Below are 7,852 nucleotides of genomic sequence, written 5' to 3' on the forward strand. Positions count from 1 at the left end.
CAAAAGTCAGACAATATTTATTCTGCCCACTAATATATACTGCCAAACTGCCCCTACAAAGAATTATACTGAAATTGGGTAACCCCACTAACACTAGTGTAACATTTTTTAACATTTGCCCATGTGATGGGTATTAAATGCAATAACACAGTTTCTTATGAATACAAACATTTATTACTAAGAGAATTACAAAGATGAGTAAGATACAGTCTCTGCCCTTGAGCTTAAATGAAGGGAGACAGACACAAACTGGAAACGTTTACCATTATCATGTTCATAATGAGGATAAATTAAGATTTCAGTTCATGGTGATTCCTAAATGGACTCTGCAGCTGTTGCTAATAGAAAAGGTCCACAAGAATATTATTTGACAGTACTCCAAATTAAAAATCCATCTGCTAAAATTGCAAGGAATTGTGCTAATGCTAAATCACCTCAGTGGCATTTTGATGTGACTTCGTTGTTTTTTCATCAAGTCTAAAAGGTAAGAACCAAGTAGAAGCTGCTCAGAAAACCACCTGCTCCCCCACCCCCGACCCCCGCAAGGCAGTGAAGTGAATGGAGTGTAGAACAATATACAATTAGAAGATTAACTGACACTGGAACCTGGACTTCCATCCTTCCTTCTCCTACCATTTTCACTAAACAGTGAGCAGCAACCATTTTCTTTCAGAAACCAATGGCTTCTCTCCCTGGAATCTCACTGCCAGGCAGATCAGCCCACATATTTAGGCTGCAGTAGTATCCATGCCAACTTGGGAAATACAGAGAAGAATCCAAAGAAACTATTTTTTCAGTACCATGTGGGTCAGATACAGATGAGATCAAAATGGATGACAACACAAACATTTTAAAAACCTATCTGACAAAGATGGATGAATATGCAATAAAGCAAATATGGCAAGATGTTAGTTGTAACATCTAGTTGGTAGATAGATGGGCTTTCAATGCACAACTCTTTAGCTTTTCTATATGTATATTTAAAATTTTTCATAATAGAATGCTGGGAAAAATCCAGCAAGCAGCTTGAAAAATAATGCTGAGAAAGTAAGGCCTTTCTCTCCATTTCACTCCTGAAATGAAACTATCCTATATTCTTTCCATTTTATTTTTTTTAGATCTAGCTTTCTTGAATTGGACTTGGGAGCTCTCAACTTTTTAATGACCTGAAATGAATCACAATATATCCACAGGCAGGTAACCAAGACAACAGTGTGGGAGGTTAGGGATGGTAAAGGGGAAGGTCCTAAGCTCTTGGAAGTCCAGGCTCCTTAACTGTATTAAGTCTAAGCAAGTGAATATTTCAGAAACCCCATTTCTTTGTGCATTAGCATTCAGACCCTGTAAACATTTGCCTCAGCCTACCTGTCTGCCTTATCTCACATTAATTTGTTATTTTCCATATTCTCATTGCAAAGAGCTGTGTAGGAAGGAGGGGGTCAAGGCATAAGGCACCAAGGTATGATATGGCCACATTCTTCAGGTTAGGATATAACAAAAGGAATTTCTAGAGATGATGCTCAAAACTTGATGTTGAAGTACATGGTATAACTGACTGACTGTAGGACTCTGGTGGAGGCCTTATAAGCATCTAGTTTGATGCGTTCTAGCTGGCCCATCTGTAAAATAGGAAAAAGACTTGTTATAAGCAGTAACGAATGAGGTAAATAAATGAGTTTCTGAGATGCCAGAAGTATCTTTGGTGAATGGAGAGGGAAATTAAACCATCACTGTTAAGTAATGATCCAAAGCAAGGTAGGCAATCATTTTCTGTAAAGGGTAGGCTTTATGGGCCACTGGATCTCTGATGGAGCTACTCAACACTGCCTTTGCAGGCCAAAAGGGCCACAGACCAAATATCAACAAATAACACATGATCCAATAGAACTTTATTTGCAAAACCAGGCAGTCCACGGGCTGTATTTGTCTACCTATATCTAGAATGTGGAGCCCTACCTAGGAACACCATTTGAAGGATGATCTGAGGAGGGGTGAAAAGGGGATGATTCTACAAACAGGAACCATTGAGCAAACACTGGGCAGTGAAGATGAGGCTCATGATGTGGCAGCTATCACCCAGGTCCCACCAAGGAAGAGGCTGTCAGCAGCAACAACAGTAGCAACATCTGTAAATACCAAGGACTGAAATCCAAACACACAAAAAAATAGCATTATCTCAGAAAAACTCTTACGATAGATACATAATTAGAAAGAAACACCAAGTTTCTGACCACATGCATTTTGAATAAACAGTTGACAGTCCAGAGCCTGTGGAGATCACCTTAGCAGGCACACGATAAATGTTTGTTGATGAGTCATTCATTTATTCATCCAATAAACATTTACTGAAGCCTACTAATGTGCCAGGCTGGGCTCTGGAGAAGACTCTGTCCCTGCCCTCAAGGAGCTCACAGTCTAACTGATAACATAGGAAAGGAGACAGGCATACACAGACAATTACAATACAACCTGGTAAGTGCTGTAACACTTATCAGGTTGTATTATAATGGCCGATGTAAAATTTCTTTCCAGGGGCGCTGCTCCAGGCTGCTGCTGGCTGTAACAACAGAGGGGAGGAACAAATTGTGGAAATCAAAGGTTAAATGCCTTTAGGCTATTTCAAATATCCAGGCTCTCCCTAACTCCTGATCAGACATGGGTTCAGGACTAGATATTGGCATGATAAGATTCTTATGCTTAAGGTAGGCACAGACCTCTAGAAAGGACCTTCTCCACCACCTCCTCTACAATGCAGGCTCTGTTCTTGTTTTGTTTTGCTTATTATACATTTGTCAACCTCCCCACCCCCATACCTAAGCCTGGTTTAACATCTGCAACTAACAAAATGCTGAAAAATGGGAACTTATGACTAACTAGATTAACCCAGTGTAACTGGATAGCAAAAAGCAATACGTAACAAATGACTTGGCACTTCTAAATCCTATAATCCCCCTCATTAACTGAAAATATAAAAATTAGAATGTTTTTAAATACATATATGAGATAGTATATAGCTCATGTATTGGGAATAATAATTTAGAAAGATTTACTTAATAAATATAATTAAAGATTCTCTAAATTACCTACCTCATAATAAATAAGAAAAATGAAATGAGGTAATACACTCTTCCCAACCACTTTTCAAAACTGAGTTACAGTAACAGACTTCTTGTGAAGAGATTACTAGTCACTTGGCTCAGATGGTTTTATACAAAGACAGGATGGAATTTTTCTGCATCCCATACTGTTCTTAATAGGGCCTATGTTTTTAATGGCTCTTTTGTGTCTGCACCAGCAAATTGAGCTGATGACATCAATAAACTGTTGCCATTTACACTGGGATCCCTGTCTTGGGATTCAATGTCTCTGAGGCCACTATTTTATACGCTTAACACATTAGTTTCCCCTGAAGTCATTATATTGCTCTTGCCTACACTGTTCTATTCTATCACGGTCAGCCCACACTCACAATGCCTTCTCAGGTGTTACAGTTTGTTCCTACCAGCATTTTACACCCTCAAAGTGCTTAGTGTTCTCTCTATATGTGGACATCACACTATGTCCATACCGTCTCCCACATCACTCGTGAATATTCAAAATAAGATCAGTCCCAGAATGGATGGGGGCGAGGGTACTACTGTTTTGTGTGTTGTATAAGTTGGTTTCTTTTTAGGGACAAAATGTTGCCATGTCTTCTTCCCACATCCATAGCCAGGGTGCAATAATGCTATGCAGCATTCAAGACTGCTCTCCTTTAGATAAAAAGAAATAGCTATCTATTTAAAGGACAAAGAAATGTTATCTCAAAATGGCTACCAAGAATCTGACAGGTATTCCACAAAGCAGTTGTCTTTGGAATCACAAACATTTTTTAAGACTCAAAGGCAACATATGCTAGGAGTATATGTGCAGCAAATCACATGTATCCTTTGCAATAAATGACAAGGATAATAGATCCTTATACAGAACACATAATATACAGCTCTTACAAATACTTAACATTCATACCCAAATTGAATAGTTCACAAAGGGAAGAGTTAATAATTAACATTTGAGAATTCAGCCTCACCAATAATCAGAGAAATGGATCATAAAACAAAGATACCGTTCTTTTACATATAAAGTTAGCAAAAAAAATATTCTAAATACCTAAATAGCTGGGCACAAAAAAATGACATATTTTTTTGGAATGTTACTGTAGCAAATCTCTATAATGTTCAAACTTTTTGATGAACCATTCTAATTCTGGAACTCTATAAAGAAATAACTCAAAATAGATAAACAATAAAAACTAAATGAAAATGAAAAGACATTCATTGTAATACTTTACTGAAAATCCTAAAATATTTCCATACAACAATATATCATGAAACCATTACATGACAACTGCAAACAATGTTTAGCATGGAAAAATGCATGTTATAATGTTAAACACAAAACAGAAAATAAAACAGTACAAATACATGATTAACTGTAGAAAAATGCAGGGAATTAAAAGATGTGAACACATTTATAAACACTGGTTATCTCTGGGTGGTAAAATTACAGATCCTTCTTCCCTATACCTGATGGTTATCCTCAGACAAAGCTATAATGAATATTTACCAAATTTCTAGATTGAGGAAACTATTCAAACTTAATGGGAAAAAAATCACAAAATAGAAGATGGACAAAGTTACTACTTGCTTTCAAATCTCTACGAACCAAATATTTGAAAACAAAAATTAAAAGGTAAACAATAACCTGGAGTATATAACAATGCAGAAATCTGAGTAATAAATAGCCTTTACTTGAAAAACACTTTCAAACAGATAATAACAACACTAAACTAAACTCCAACAGATGAATCAGTGTAAGACATGAACTAACATCACATGAAAGAAAATTAAACTGCTAAGAAATATATGGAGGAAGGAGTCCAAACTCACTAATAACCAAAGAAATGCAAAATTAAAATAATACTTGTTTTTATCCATAACATCTTTTTAAAAAACAAACACCACTTAATACTTTTATGAGTAAAATTTGGTACGACCTTTTCGGAATGAACTTTATCAGTACATATTGAATGTTAAAAACGCATTGATATAGTAATTCCACTTCAGTGAATCTATCCTAACCAATAATAAAAGAAATGCATGTATTTTCAGTCTTCTATTATAAGGGGGAAAAAAGGCAATAACCTGACTTTACTATTGGACATTTGTATTAACACACCATAATATTAATAATGGGTAAGAAAAAATCTCTACCGCAGCAAAAGACTGCTTTCTCAAAGCATTTGACCAGATCTCAAATCAGGCAAAACAAGATGGGTGTGTCCAGCCTGCCGCAGTCGGCCATTTTAAACCCTCTGCAGAACAAAAAGCACAGAAGACAAGGATAGATAAGGATGGCAGCCCCGGTAGGCTGCAAATCAACAATTTTTACTTTTTGTCTTCTACATATGTAACCCTGTAGGATGCACCGAGTAAAAAGTGGCCAAGAGCAAACAGGTCTCCCTTCTTAAACAGCACAGGTAAGTTCCAAAAACTTTTTGAAATCATAAAAGAAGGGTCCCTTAAATTTGCCCCCTCATTTTAGGGAATTAAAGCATAATAGTTAAGAACACAGCATTATGGACCCATACAACCTGGACAAAAATCCAGTTTCAGCCATTCAAATGGATGTAAAGCCTTGGGCAAATTACTTAATCTGTGTCCCCCACATTTCTCATTTGTAAAATCTGAATAACGGTACTGCTATTTAGTAAGATTGTCGAAAGTACTAAATGAGTTGAGGCACGTGTAAAAGCAGGTAGACCAGTACCTGGCACATAGTTTTAAGTGCTACAGACGTTTGAATACAATTATTATTATAAATAGAGAAATAGGCCCAGAGAAGGAAAAGGACCACTAGGAGATCACAACTAGGATCACTGGAAAAGACCTGTCTGTCTCTTCAATTTTGAATCCTGTGCCCTTTCTGCTACATATTTAAGTGCTAAACTGTTAGTTTTAGTGATTTACAATAGATCCTCACTGACAGCCCTCTTGAGATCCACGACAGTAGGGCTACCTAAAAAAGTCCTCCCCCTAGGCTAAAATTTTGCAGAAAAAAATAATTTCGAGGAAAGGGTATGAACCCAGGTCACCTTCACACCACCATTTCCATTTACCCAAATCCTGGGTTTAAAGTTTAACAAGCACTTGGAAACAGCCAAATCCTCAGCCCTATGTTCTGCAAGTGAGAAAAGCAAGGGCTTCCGACCAACGTAACAGTAGACTCTCACAATAATACTGCAATCACCGTGTTCTGCAAATCTGAAGGGATGAGAGAATGTGTCGAGTGCCAAGTACAGCGGCCCAAAGTCTGACAGAGAGCCCTCCAACTGTGTATTGCCAGAATGTGCCCTGTCCCCAAGGCTCCCGTTTTACGCATTTCTTACACACACCAGCTGCCGAAACCTTTCAGAGTCATCATCGCCTCGGCATTTTCAAACCCACATTTATCAATGGACCACTGAAGGGCTAAGATTCTAGGTTAATTTCTGGTGAATTTGGCCACAGCCTAGGGCAACTCCAACTCGGCAGATCCTTTCACCCAACCAGAAAGGTAGCTGTACTTCTCTGCAGGGCCCCCCAGCCCAAAATGGCCTAGCAAAAGACAACTTACCTCCCCCCTCGCCATTTTGCAATCGTAACCACACCTACAGTGCGCGCCTCCCCTCCCCGTCATTCCGTCTGAAATACGCATGCGCCCCTCTCCCCTCCTAAAGCCAACCTTCACAATGTCGTCTCAAATACGCATGCGCGCCTTCACTTTCCCTTCCAACCGGGGCTGCCAACTGTGTACTGGGAATTCCGCTCTCTTAAATACGCACTCGATGCTCCCCCCCCACCCAAGCTTGCGCGTGCTTACCTCCCACTCTCCCCAGCTGGGGCCCCTTCCCGCTCACATCAGGTCTTCTCAAATATGTGTGCGCGATCCCGCGCCTCCCCCAACCTCCCCAATACACATGCGCACCAAGACCATCCTCCCCTATTCCCTGCCCTCCTTCCTCCTTGGTTTCTTATATATACATGCCTGATGCTATCGGGATGTGTCTCTCGCCATACTTGTGCCCCAGTGCTCAAGGAGAGCCACTACCAGCGTTTCCTAATGGAAGTAGGTGTGATAAACTAGGGAAGTGGAATATGGGAAAGACGGCATTGCAGGTGATGGCAGAGAGCAAATCTAGATGGACTCTGAACCGGCCCCCAGGGAGGAGATGGCGTGCCCTCAGATTCCTTAATAAGACCCACCACCCTTAACAAAGGCCAAAAAAAAAAAAAAAAAAAAAAAAACCAAACAAACCTCTCATAATTGGATGAGCCTAGTCCTAAGGCCCACCCTTTAAACACACCTTCGGCTACGTAAGAGGAACTCCCAAAATATTTAAACAGAGAACGTCATGGGAAATAACAACGCTCCTGTGCCTCAACCCTGATTAGAAGAAAGGAGTCTGTATCCTTTCCCAATAGAAAGTAAATGTTCAATATCCTTTTGTAGGCCTGAGGCCCGTGCTGTCCCCCACTTATTCCTCTCGTGAACCGCGAGAATTCACAAATCAAGGGTCTCCCCGGCCCGAATTCCCTCCTCCCTCCTCCGTGTTCTTCTACGACGTTATTTTACCTCCTGGCTGAATCGAGTGTCGTAGCATGAATTCTTAGCGCTCGCCGCCGCAAGATAGGGTGGACGGAGCAGCTGCACAGAGTTCGGAGATCCAGGGTGGTTGCACAAACCAAGGTGGAACTGGACAGCAGGCAGAGAACCAGCCGCGCCTCCAGCCGCAGCGCTGATGCCAGTTAAGATCTGCCTCTCCGGGATCGCC

At 40.1% G+C, this 7,852-nt stretch overlaps 1 long non-coding RNA gene across 4 annotated transcripts in view; it reads right to left on the reverse strand.

The window, feature by feature from the left end:
- Positions 1-7,852, reverse strand: part of LOC122478041 — a 66,426-nt gene extending 58,574 nt beyond the window's left edge. For 3 of the 4 annotated variants that reach the window (XR_006295819.1, XR_006295821.1, XR_006295818.1), the window contains exon 1: positions 7,654-7,836. This is a non-coding gene — a long non-coding RNA (uncharacterized LOC122478041). Of the gene's footprint in view, positions 1-7,653 lie in introns of all 4 variants that reach the window. The other variant, XR_006295820.1, reaches the window with a different exon arrangement.

The sequence above is a fragment of the Prionailurus bengalensis genome, chromosome X (genome assembly GCF_016509475.1).
Source record: "Prionailurus bengalensis isolate Pbe53 chromosome X, Fcat_Pben_1.1_paternal_pri, whole genome shotgun sequence".
Taxonomy (NCBI): domain Eukaryota; kingdom Metazoa; phylum Chordata; class Mammalia; order Carnivora; family Felidae; genus Prionailurus; species Prionailurus bengalensis.